Here is a 13,295-nt window from a genome sequence, read left to right on the forward strand (position 1 = left end):
GCATTGAACTGCGCAATTGGAGCAGCTTTTGGAACGAGAGAATAGTCGGCAAATTAAATCCCATGGAGAACACGTGGGGTGCGTTGTGGAGATGTGTTTCAGAACTTCCACATACAGAAACGACCATCAAGCAATTGTTAACCACACTGGTGGAGGGATGGAACGTTCCACTGTAAGAACTCTTTACCAGCCTTAGGACCAGCATTGCGTGCATAGCATCCACTGCGGTACATGGGGATCACACATCTGCTAAAAACTATGTCCGCCTTTTGTAATGGCCAGAGGACATTCATAATCGCGATGGCTTCCTTCCAATTATTGTCCTTGGATAAAAGTGTCATTTTTGTTCATCTAATTGCAAATTTATTTCAGTTATCTTGTATACTTTACTATAGCCATTATTTCTATGTACGGGCCAAGTTTCCTAGAGATGTGTTGCTTGGCTAAAAGTGATGTCCTCCTTATGTTTCGGACATGTCCTTATATTTTGTGTAGAACGAGCACGTAAGGCCAATTGTAGGGAAGGCAAATGATGGGTTCTGTTTTTTTGGGAGAATTATAGGAAAATTTAGATCATATATGTGGGATACCGCGTTCGACCACTTGTTCGGTACTGCTCGAGTAGGATTCCCACCAAGTCAGTATAAAGGAAGCCAACTAAGCAGTTCAGAGGCAGGCTGCTAGATTGGTCAGCCTTATGTTCGATTATCTCACGAGCGTTGCTGCAACGCTCCGTGAGCTCAAATGGCAATTCCCGGAGGAAAATGGCATTCTTTTCACGAAACCCTGTTGAGGACGTTTAGGGAACTAGCGACAGCCTGCAGAAAGAAGTTACTGCCACCTACATACTTCTTACGTAGTAATCACAAAGCCAAGAGATATCAAGACTCAGTGGGAAACGTATAGACAGTCGAGTGGAACACGATGGGCAAAGACTAGCAGTGTTACGAGATATCCTTCACCACACACCGTATAGTGACTTGCGGAGTATATATGTAGATGCAGAGGCAAACTGTCTCTAAGAAGTACTATAGTGATCCCCACGGACCTAGATGACTTAAGCTCATCTTACCTACTTACAGTAATATAATTAGTGATGCCGGCCGGGGTGGCCGAGCGGTTCTAGGCGCTACAGTCTGGAACCGCGCGACCGCTACGGTCGCAGGTTCGAATCCTGCCTCGGGTATGGATGTATGTGCTGTCCTTAGGTTAGTTAGGTTTAAGTAGTTCTAAGCTCTAGGGGACTGATGACCTCAGAAGTTGAGTCCCATGGTGTTCAGAGACATTTGAACCATTTAATTAGTGAAAATTTCAAATGTTAGTAGAAATTCCGAAAAAGAAATATTTCGTATCTCTATTTTTAGTCTACAGTATGACTGAGTACTTACCGAAGTAAAATACTTTCCAGTCGTTACGGAAATAGTAAAAAGAAACATTACAATAAATTTTGTAGGGAAATATTTTCTACCTCAATCTGTGGAAAAACAGAAACAATAATATATTTGGACTGAAGAAAGACATATCAACATTCTAAAAGTTTCTGGATGCATGTGACACATGTCTCATAATCAACATATGAAAATATTCCGAGATAAAAATGAAGTACAGTAAGAGGTCTGAAAATGTTTCTGATGTGAAGCGACAAAATGTCTTCGCTGAAGAATTTGTATTCTTTTGGACCTTGTTGAAAGTCACTGCGGAACGGTTGTTACGAAAACCATCAAATTAATTCAGGTAACATCTGAGACATCATTATTTCATCATGTTACGAATGCACGCAATTTATTCACGAGAGACTCTCTGCGTGGCAGTAGTCCAGTCCTTGTAGACCGCTTTCAAGTTTTTTGTTCCGACGGCTCGCGTTAATAGGTCCGAGAATACATCCTACCACACGGAAGTATTTAATTTTCAGTTTTTGAAGACACTTCCTCACAGCGTCCATCACCCAAAATATCGGTACAGCTATAAAGAAGTAACTGTTTGTTCGTGCGATTTTATGAAAACTAAGTTTTATCTAAGTATACTACAAGGCTGTTGTCCGCAACACACAATACGTGCATCGTACACAAAAACTTTGCTGTTGCTGCTGCAGTGTATCTGCTTTCCATCAAAAATTTTCGTCCATCGTTACACTGTCTGAACTGAAAACCCAGCGACCGAAGAATGCAGATCTATGAGCAATAACAATTTTTTTTTTTTCGCAGAGGTCACCCTTCATATTTCTAGCCTTCAGATGCTACACACTGTCGTAGTAGCCGAGGGCATCATTACCCTCTAACTCTCCGTTAAAATTGTGAAGTCCGTAGATTTATGTTCTCATTTACCTCCCTTTCATGGAGAACAAAAACACTTGCTGACGTCTGGAGATTCTGCTCTGTTAATACAGACATAAGTTTCGGAAATAAAACAAGCTTTTACTGGCAGTTTATGAATTTACGCAAAAATTATATTATTCCTGGTTTCTTCACTGTTGGACAGATCAGTAAGAAACTTCAGTGCGATAATTTTAGTTTGGAGTCGAATATCTTGTCGCCCTTTACGCACACCGCTGATAGAGTACAGGCCTTTGCTACTACCTTACGCTCACTATAAAACACAGCGGTACAAACATTTCTGAAGACGACTAAAACCTCTCATGATCACAGATGCAGCACAGGAACATAGCTGGCGCTGACCTCCATCTCTGTGGTGACAGAACTGTGAGGCGGACAAATTAAAGCGCTTCGCGACTAAAGACGACGCAGAATGGGTGTGAATTTGAGCTACCTATTCTGTTAAAGGCCACTTTAGCACTACCATACTGTCTTAATACAACAGATTTTTCTGTTAGCTACCTATAGTAACCGGTCTGTTACTTCTTGTGTGGTTGTACCGTTTGTAATATATACTGACGAAAAAAAAGTCGGAACCCCAAAAAAATAATTAATGTAGAGTAATGAAAATTCGGCAATACATATGTTTAGGTTGTTGTTGTTGTTGTGGTGTTCAGTCCTGAGACTGGTTTGATGCAGCTCTCCATGCTACTCCATCCTGTGCAAGCTTCTTCATCTTCTAGTACACACTGCAACCTACATCCTTCTGAATCTGTTTAGTGTATTCATCTCTTGGTCTCCCTCTGCGACTTTTACCCTCCACGCTGCCCTGCAATACTAAATTGGTGATCCCTTGATGCCTCAGAACATCAGAACATGTCCTACCAACCGATCCCACTTCTAGTCAAGTTGTGGCGCAAACCCCTCCCCAATTCTGTTCAATACCTCCTCATTAGTTTTGTGGTTAGTTATGTTTAGGTAACTGTGGTGTCACAGCCAGACACCACACTTGCTAGGTGGTAGCTTAAATCGGCCACGGTCCATTTAGTACATGTCGGACCCATGTGTCGCCACTGTGTGATCGCAGACCAAGCGCCACCACAAGGCAGGTCTCGAGATACGGACTAGCACTCGGCCCCAGTTGTACGACGACTTTGCTAGCGACTACACTGACGAAGCCTTTCTCTCATTTGCCAAGAGACAGTTAGAATAGCCTTCAGCTAAGTCCATGGCTACGACCTAGCAAGGTGCCATTAGCCTTACATAGTTTGATAGTGATAGTATGAAATGTCTCATCAAGAACGTTGTATTCACAACAAGGATAAATAAAAGTTAAGTATTCGAGGAGCTGCATACTTTTCTTATTAGCATTCAATACTTATCCTGTTCCAGAATTCACGCCCGTCTGCGTTAGATAGCGTGCATTTCGGCCTCCTCTATCTACAAGGTGTTGGCACATTTGCCAACACATCATTGGCGACGAGGCAATGGAAAGGGTTTTGTTCTTTCTAATTGCTTACATTTACTTGTGTCATGGCTTCGCCACAATCTCCAGATGTACTGTCCGAATTTTATCGCTTGCAGAATCGGCAGAAGCAGGCATTATTGGATGCCCTTGGACAGCTCGTCCAGGGTCAACGTGCCATTCAAACCGATGCGGCAGCCACAACTCGCAGTTGCACCGCCTTTTAGGCCATACGACCCTGACGTGGAATCCTGGACGGAGTGGTCACGCCAGTTTGGATTTCATCTCGCTGCCTACAGAATTCAAGGTAACGAGCGGCAGCCTCATTTATTGGCGTGTGTAGGAGTGCAAACATACCGTGTGATAGTGAAATTATTTCCCCGACGCGACATAGCAACTCTGTCCTACGAAGAAATTTTGTCGGCATTGGACGCCTATTTCAAAGAAACAGTTAATGTAGTTGCAAAAAGGTATACGTTCTTTCGTACGAAACGTACGGCAGGTCAAACTAATAGGGAGTGGGTTGCAACTTTGCAAGGCCTTACAAGGGATTGTGCGTTTGAATGTGACTGTGGCCTTCCTTATTCAGATACTATGGTACGTGATGCAATTGCACAGAACGTTTCTGATGTTTGCATACAGGAGCAGATTTTGAAACTAGTTAATCTCTCCCTTCAACAAGTGATAGACATATTGGATAGACAAGACACGCTTGACTTTGCTCAGGAATCATTTGCGACTTCGCCAGCCGTGTGTAACATTAACTGGCCGACCGGGCGCGCCGCGCGGCCCGGTAAACTGCCCTCGCGCACGTCTGCGCAGCTGCCGCCACGCTCTAAACCAGGTGTGCCGCGCCAGCATACAAATGCAGTGAAATCATGCCCGCAGTGTGCTACTAGACATTCGAGTGACAATTGCCCGTCACGCCAAGCTATTTGCTTTTTCTGTAATAAGAAAGGACATGTTCAAAGTGTTTGCCAGAAAAAGCTCCGATCAGACAATCACAATCATTCCAGGCCCTTTGCTTCGCGCCGGAATGGAACCAAGGACACGAAGGCTCGTGAACCTTCGCCCTTGGACATTCATGTAGTTACTTCCACTTCGTCCAGTGCCACTTTCTCTAACAGTGACTGTGTTAGTCCCACAAAAAGTGTGCGTCGACGTCGCCGGAAATCGCGTCAATTAGCAAGTGATTCTGTACCAGTGTCTGTTCAAATTGCACGAGACAGTCGCTCTTGTCGTCAGCAGGACAATAAACTTTTTGTAGATTTGGACTTTAATGGCAAGGTCATACCATTCCAGCTCGATACCGGAGCTGCAGTTTCATTGCTCAATCACGACACGTACAAACAACTGGGCAAACCTCCGTTGCGTTCCGCAAATGTTAAGTTAACTACATATTCAGGACAGAAAATTCCTGTGTTAGGACAGTGCACTCTTCTTGCAACATACAAGGGACAAACAACACTTGTGTCATTTTACGTTGTTCGTTCTTCTACTGCAGTGAACTTGTTTGGTTTAGATTTATTTCAATTGTTTAACATGTCTATAGTAAATCAGGTCCTATCAGTGAACCAGACTGTGCCTTCAGACAGTGTTTCTCGTCTATGTGAAGAATTTGCAGACATTTTTGCACCGGACCTTGGTTGCGCTAAAAATTATGAAGCACATTTGGAACTGAAAGTAAACGCGCAACCGAAACTTTTCAGAGCGCGCAGTGTTCCCTACGCATTGCGTGATGAGGTCGCAAGAACATTTAACGATTTAGAATCGCAGGGTGTAATTGAACGTGTGCAAGCTTCTCTCTGGGCCTCACCCTTAGTAATTTTGCCAAAACCTTCCGGAAAACTGAGACTTTCTGTGGACTTCAAGGCAACTGTGAATCCACAACTCGTGGTTGCAACTTTTCCCTTACCCCGCCCGGAAGATCTTTTTGATAAACTGTGCCCGGGTAAATACTTTTCGAAGTTGGACCTAGCAGATGCGTACTTGCAACTCCCAGTGGACGCCGAATCCCAGCGCGTCTTGGTGGTTAACACGCATCTTGGTTTGTACCGATTCAAAAGACTGCCATTCGGGTGTGCATCCGTCCCTGCATTGTTTCAGCAATATTTACAAACTGTTTGTGCGTCGGTCCCTACTGCTGCGAACTATCTGGACGATATTGTGATCTCCGGAAAGACAGCCGACGAGCATTTAGCACACCTCCGAACATTATTTCAGGTATTGCGACAAAATGGTCTTCGCTTGCGGAAGGACAAATGTGTGTTTTTTGCTCGTGACTTGCCATTCCTGGGACATGTACTCAATGCCCAAGGCATACATCCCAGTCCAGAGCACCTCCGTGCCATACAGGATTTGCCTTCACCACAAAATGTGAAGCAGCTACAGAGTGTGTTGGGTAAAATTAACTATTATCATCGCTTTCTGCGCAATGCCTCTTCCATTTCAGCTCCGCTTCATAGCTTACGCCGAGAGGGTGTTCCGTTCGTCTGGACGACGGAATGCGAACGCGCCTTTCGCCAGTTGAAATCGGCGTTGCTTTCAAATACTTGCCTTACGCCATTCGATCCCCAGAAACCCCTTTTGTTGATGGTGGATGCATCAGATTTCGGGATCGGTGCTGTGCTTGCGCACAAAGATGGATCGCATGATCGCCCTATTGCCTTTGCGTCCAAATTGCTCTCGTCTGCGCAACGAAATTATTCCCAGATAGAGAAAGAAGCTTTGGCTCTCGTGTTTGGTGTTACTAAGTTCCATGATTTCTTGTATGGTCGTCACTTTACCATCATCACAGACCACAAACCTTTGACGTCGCTTTTTCATCCGCACATGCCTGTACCTCCGCGTACAGCGCAGAAATTCATTCGCTGGTCTATTTTCCTCTCGCAGTACCGCTACGATATCTTGTATCGGTCCACTGCTAAGCACGGAAACGCAGATGCGTTGTCCCGTTTGCCTGTTGCTGAGGATAAAGCATTCGATTCTTCCGAACTTGCTTGCATGTTCATTGATTCGGAAACCGATGAAGTGGTCGAATCGTTTCCGATTGATTTTCGTCGCGTAGCTACAGCCACATCTGCTGACCCTGTCCTTGCTACCGTTTTGCGTTTTGTTGTTACGCAATGGCCTTTGTCAAAGTCTCGGATCGAGGATCCGTTGGTTCGCCGATTTTTTGCTCACAAGGAGAGACTTTTTGTTCGACGTGGTGTTTTGTTGTTGCGTTCTGATAATGATCAGTCCAGAGTCGTGGTCCCACGTTCGTTACAGTCCTCTGTTTTACGGCTTCTTCACCAAGGACATTGGGGTATAGTGCGAACGAAACAACTTGCTCGTCAGCACTGTACTTGGTTCGGAATCGATGCTGCGATTACGAATATGTGTTCTTCTTGCATGGCGTGTGCCGAACAACAATCCGCACCGCCGCGGAAAGTCTTTGCATGGCCAAAAGCCACTTCCCCTTGGCAACGCTTGCACATCGATTTTGCTGGTCCATTCTGGAATGCTCGATGGTTGGTTCTGGTAGATGCCTTCAGTAATTTTCCTTTTGTTGTCCGGATGTCTTCGACGACGTCCTCTGCCACCATCCAAGCGTTGTCTGCTATCTTTTGCATTGAAGGTCTTCTGCAGACTATTGTTTCTGACAATGGCCCACAATTCATGTCCGCAGAATTTCAGTCATTCTGCCAGGCCAATGGTATTCAACATCTGACATCCGCGCCGTTTTTGCCTCAGTAAAACGGTGCCGCTGAACGTTTGGTCCGGACTTTCAAGTCCCAGATGTTGAAGTTGAAAGAGTCGCATTCTCGGGAGGACGCGTTGTTGCTCTTTTTGTTCAAAAAATGGTTCAATTGGCTCTGAGCACTATGGGACTCAACTGCTTTGGTCATAAGTCCCCTAGAACTTAGAACTACTTAAACCTAACTAACCTAAGGACAGCACACAACACCCAGCCATCACGAGGCAGAGAAAATCCCTGACCTCGCCGGGAATCGAACCCAGGAACCCAGGCATGGGAAGCGAGGACGCTACCGCACGACCACGAGATGCGGGCGCTCTTTTTGTCTTCGTATCGCTCTCAGCCCCGAGATGGTCGCTCGCTGGCTGAGTTGCTCCACGGTCGTCCTCATCGAACCTTGATGTCTTTGCTGCATCCGCCGCATCAGGTTCCTGTGCAGGGGCAGACTCCTGCTTTTGCTCCAGGCGACGTTGTATTCTATCGCAACTTTCGCGGTTCATGGCGTTGGCTCGCAGGGCGCATTCTTAGCTGCCTCGGCCGCGCGATGTATTTGGTTTTGGGGGCCTCTGGTGAGGTGCGTCGGCATCTCAATCAGCTGCGCCTCTGTTGTCGCACGGGTTCTGCCGCTCCCCGTCTGCTTTCAGCGACGGTGCCATCCGGTCAGCGCCCTGGGGACCCATCTACTGGCTCGCCTCATCCCCAGGTGTTACCGACGATGCCTTCCATTTTGCCCCATGGCGACGCGCCGCTGCCGCCTCCGCCGCCGCCGCCTGTCCTCCAGCCGGCGCCGCCCGCAGTGGACGCTTCGCTGCAGCCGCCAAGCGCGTCCCTGGGTCACGCGCCGCCGATCGCTTCCCGTGACCAGCTGTCCTCCGCCATGGAACTCTTGCCCGCTCCGGACCACATAACGTCATCGCGCGTCGGATACCCCGACGCAATGGAGGTCGACCCTTCGGCCCCTCCTGTATCTTTACGGGCGCATACACCGCATGTTGGCGTGCACCCTGGACTAGGTTTTCAGGCGTTTCCTAGATCCCCTCCGACCGAATGGCCGGGTGTGGGTGGCACAGCCTCGCCTGTTGTTAGGCTCCCCACCTCCTCGCATACTTCAACATGGGGTCCTCCCCACGGCGGGCGGAATCCTTATAACACGACCGTTCGCCGATTTGCGGTGGAGGAATGTGGTGTCACAGCCAGACACCACACTTGCTAGGTGGTAGCTTAAATCGGCTGCGGTCCATTTAGTACATGTCGGACCCGCGTGTCGCCACTGTGTGATCGCAGACCGAGCGCCACCACAAGGCAGGTCTCGAGATACGGACTAGCACTCGGCCCCAGTTGTACGACGACTTTGCTAGCGACTACACTGACGAAGCCTTTCTCTCATTTGCCGAGAGACAGTTAGAATAGCCGTCAGCTAAGTCCATGGCTACGACCTAGCAAGGCGCCATTAGCCTTACATAGTTTGATAGTGATCATATGAAATGTCTCATCAAGAACGTTGTATTCACAGCAAGGATAAATAAAAGTTAAGTATTCGAGGAGCTGCATACTTTTCTTATTAGCATTCAATACTTATCCTGTTCCAGAATTCACGCCCGTCTGCGTTAGATAGCGTGCATTTCGGCCTCCTCTATCTACAAGGTGTTGGCACATTTGCCAACACATCAGTAACATTTTTAAATCATTAAAGTTGCAAGTTCACAGGTTGTAGTCGCAAGAAAAGCCGTTACAAATGTGAAATGGTGCTACATTAACAACCGGTGTAATCGCCAGAGTGTTGAAGGGAAACATTCAAACACGCAAGTATTGTACTGTACAGGGTCGGATACCAGTCTGTACGATGGAGCTCCATACCTCTTGCACTTTTTCGGTCAATACAGGGACGGTTAACCCTATTTTTGGATGACGCTGTATTTGTCGTCCGATGATGTCCCATAAGTGCTCTACTGGAGACAGGTCTGATGACTGAGCAGGCCAAGGCTTGATGTCGGTACTATGTGCAGCATGTTGGGTTACAACAGAGGGATGTGGTCGGCCGTTATCCTGCTGGAAAACACCCACCAGAATGCTGTTGATGATTGGCAGCAGACAGGTAGACTCACCAAACTGATATCCAAATTTGCTCTCAGGATGCCTGGGATAACCACGATAGTGCTGTCGTACGAAATCACATCCCAGACGATAACGCCAGGTGCAGGTCCAGTGCGTCCAGTACACAGATTGGTTGCAGGCCATCAACTGGTCTCTTTCTAACCAACACACGGCCATAACTACCGCAAGACAGAACCAACTTTCATCAGAAAACACAAGAGACTTCCCTCTACCGTCCAGTGAGCTCTCGCTTGACACCACTGAAGTCGCATATGATGGTAGTTTGGGGTCAGTGGAATGTAAGCTACTGGGAGTCTGGTTCGTAGATGTTCTTCGAAGTAACCTATTTGTAAAGCTTCACTGTGACTCTGTGGTGCCAACTGCTGCTTAAATTGCTTCTGCAGATGCAGTTGAATGCGCCAGAGCCATACACCGAACACAATGACTTTCCGTCTCGATAGTGCCACGCGAACCTGTTGCCAGCAATCATGTACCGGGTGATCAAAAAGTCAGTACAAATTTGAAAACTTAATAAATCACGGAATAATGTAGATAGGTACAAATTGACACACATGCTTGGAATGACAAGGGGTTTTTATTAGAACCAAAAAATACAAACGTTCAAAAAATGTCCGACAAATGGCGCTTCATCTGATCAGAATAGCAATAATTAGCATAACAAAGTAAGACAAAGCAAAGATGATGTTCTTTACAGGAAATGCTCAATATGTCCACCATCATTTCTCAACAATAGCTGTAGTCGAGGAATAATGATGTGAACAGCACTGTAAAGCATATCCGGAGTTATGGTGAGGCATTGGCGTCGGATGTTGTCTTTCAGCATCCCTATAGATGTCGGTCGATCACGATACACTTGCGGCTTCAGATAACCTCAAAGCCAATAATCGCACGGACTGAGGTCTGGGGACCTGGGAGGCCAAGCATGACGAAAGTGGCGGCTGAGCACACGATCATCACCAAACGACGCTCGCAGGAGATCTTTCACGCGTCTAGCAATATGGGATGGTTCTAATAAAACCCAATGTCATCGCAAGCATGAGTGTCAATTTTTACCTATCTACATTATTCCCTGGTTTATTAAGTTTTCAAAATTACACTGACTTTTTGATCGCCCGGTACATTGGCTTGACTTCTGCCAAATCTTTTACTATATCGTTGAACGGACATTTCGTAGACGAACTACGCGATCTCGTTCGAAGCCAGTGACTGTCTTTGGCACTTTAAAGGCATTCTTGACTCAGCACGTCCAACCTCAAAGTTTACTTTCGCTTAGGCGTGTTTATTTAAAGCAAATATGATTTGCATCTTTTTAGTGGCGCTGCCAGCGGCACTGTCACGCGGCTAGTGCGAAATCTGAATAGATGTCATCCTCTAAATTCTTCTCGGTCTTGCAATTTTTTTCCCGTCAGTGTAATAGCCACGTGTGTCTCATTGTTGTCGTGACGGCCCACGCCGGTCTTCTGCCGCGCGCTTTCTCTCTTGTCGCAAGAAGTACTCGCCGCAATCTTAGACCAGGCGTATACTGCAGAAGCGGTGACAAAGAGCTTCGTAACTTCCACGAAGGGTCATTACCAGAGCGAATGCTGTTCGCAGTCGCCGGCGCACGACAGAGGAGTGGCGATTGTGGTTCTTTACTGTGTCAATATCGGTCCCTGCGGCTCCTCGCTCATTCGACAGGTAGGTGGGGCGGCGGCGCTGTAACGCTTTCAGGTCGTTCGTTTCCGATCGACCGGCGCGCCGGGGTCTGGAGAGCGGCCGCTGATTGCCCGCGCCGGCTCGCCCCTGGAGCGCCGCTGTTGACCCAGCCTCTCCTGCCGGCCGCCCGCATCTTCCGCGGCACTCGCCGCCCCTGCCGCAGACCGCCCCATCTCGCCGGCCTCCCATTTTCTCTTAGGGCCGGCACTCAGCACGCCGGCCACTCCTAACCGAGGGCGACTCTTTGATTGCTTCTTTCGCCACTAATTTCTCCGCAACCTCCGGCGCAACTCGGAAGTATCTGTGCAGGATATGAATAAAAGACTATACAGTGGCACCAACATTTATTGACACACCTGCCATTACAAGTAAAAATGAAGGTGAAGGTAAGATACACGAAAATTTATTTAAATGTACAGTAATAAGCGTAAGGTTCTTCCACTATCAGTGTTTTCTTGCAACGAAGGTATTAGTATGTTATTTTATCCATGTTGAATTTTGTTAACATCGGTATATATAAATGTGTGTACACATATATCACTTTACAATATGCAATCAATTGGCTTTAAAGTATTTCGTCAATAATTTCCACTGACAGTTAAGGGGAGAAAGAACTTGGGGTTATTAACACTTTCCATTTTGCACATCCCACACATCATCTTTGCTCTGTTTTCAGTGAATGATATCTTTGTATCTTTGATTAGTAAGGATCTTTGCATTGCATTGTAAACAAAGATATAAAGCCCATGAATGATTCTCAACACTCATTTTAAGAATATTATAAAGTGTGCCACAGTAATTTATGTACAATATGTGTGCTACGTGGAATTCAGCAACATAAACATCGAGCTTGAAAGCCACGTGGACCGCAACAAAACAAATCGCCCTCTACTGGAACTTAGCCGGCCATAGTGACCGAGCGGTTCGAATCCTGCCTCGGGCACGGATGTGTGTGATGTCCTTAGGTTAGTTAGGTTCAAGTAGTTCTAAGTTCTAGGGGACTGATGACCTTAGATGGTAAGTCCCATAGTGCTCAGAGCCATTTGAGCCATTTTACTGGAACTTACATAACTGAAGACAACTATTTTGCATCACGTATAAAAAAGTTCAAGAAATTAAGTGTATTTTTATTAATGAAACAACTTATAAAGTGGTACAAAATATTCAAATATTCTTGTTCATTGTAGAGTAGAAGACGTGCTGTTGGTGAAAACATCTGTGTAATGAAAAAATTTTTAGCCAACTGAAGACGGGCATGTTAGTACGAAACCGGTTATGGCACTAAAATAAAAGGTTTACAAAATATTGGTCGCTGGTCATCATTCATCAACTGTCATTCAACAGCTAAAAATATTAGTTTACGAAAGGAAATAAGTTGCTCTACACATCAAAAAAGTACTGGCACACCTACACAAAAATAAAGTCTCTCTAAATTCACATAACTCAGTTATGGTAGTCTGCGTGCGCACAATTGGCATTGACGTCTTGTCATGGAGTGAACCAAGTTGCAAATAATGTCTGGTGTTATCTTCCAACATTCCTCTAACAACAGTGTCTGAAACTCCCACGTCCCTATAGAAAATTTTCTTCGATTTTTATCCAAGTGTACCCAAAGATGCTCTAACGGTTTAAGGTCAGGGCTGTGCGGTGGAGTGAAAACCCTTCTTGGAGCTTTATGGGATAACCACTCCACAGTTCTCAGATCGGTATGTACAGGATCGTTATCCTGTTGAAAGTAAAAGATGCCATAAAGACAAAGTTCCTGTGCACAGCTGTGCATATGGTCTCGCAACAGATCGATATATTTACGATAATCCATGACCCCTTCAGTAACTGCCAAATCAAACATCAGAAGCTGCTATGCCTTCCCAAACCATAACCCTTAATTCCTCATGTGTTACCATAGGTAGGACATGATGTGATTGGAGCTCTGTGTTTGGTTTCTGTCAACTTTTCCCTTTCCGTCAGA

Source organism: Schistocerca serialis, chromosome 7 (genome assembly GCF_023864345.2).
Source record: "Schistocerca serialis cubense isolate TAMUIC-IGC-003099 chromosome 7, iqSchSeri2.2, whole genome shotgun sequence".
NCBI lineage: Eukaryota > Metazoa > Arthropoda > Insecta > Orthoptera > Acrididae > Schistocerca > Schistocerca serialis.